Source organism: Plectropomus leopardus, unplaced genomic scaffold (assembly GCF_008729295.1).
Source record: "Plectropomus leopardus isolate mb unplaced genomic scaffold, YSFRI_Pleo_2.0 unplaced_scaffold46019, whole genome shotgun sequence".
Lineage (NCBI taxonomy): Eukaryota > Metazoa > Chordata > Actinopteri > Perciformes > Serranidae > Plectropomus > Plectropomus leopardus.
In genome coordinates, this window is record NW_024650470.1 from 1 (window position 1) to 403 (window position 403).

The window sequence follows — 403 nt, forward strand, 5'->3', positions numbered from 1 at the left end:
ATGTCTCCAGTAGCGTTCTTGCCCCTCCCACCCCTCCCACCTCGTCTCCGGGGTGGTGGTGGTGGTGGTGGTGGTGCCGTAATGGTGCGGAGCGCCCGGAGGTCAGAGTCAAACTTGCAACAACAAACCTGTGTCTGAGAACTCTGGCCTTTTCCCAACAATTGAAAAAAAACGTGACAACTCTTAGCGGTGGATCACTCGGCTCGTGCGTCGATGAAGAACGCAGCTAGCTGCGAGAACTAATGTGAATTGCAGGACACATTGATCATCGACACTTCGAACGCACCTTGCGGCCCCGGGTTCCTCCCGGGGCTACGCCTGTCTGAGGGTCGCTTTGCCATCAATCGGAAACGCACCGCGTTTCCGATTGATGGCAAAGCGACCCTCAGACAGGCGTAGCCCC

General features: G+C 57.1%; 1 non-coding gene across 1 annotated transcript; it reads left to right on the forward strand.

The window, feature by feature from the left end:
• The first annotated feature begins 178 nt into the window (after positions 1–178).
• LOC121939356 lies at positions 179–332 on the forward strand. The gene has a single exon (XR_006105447.1). It is a non-coding gene; the product is annotated as a 5.8S ribosomal RNA (ribosomal RNA).
• Positions 333–403: the final 71 nt, after the last annotated feature.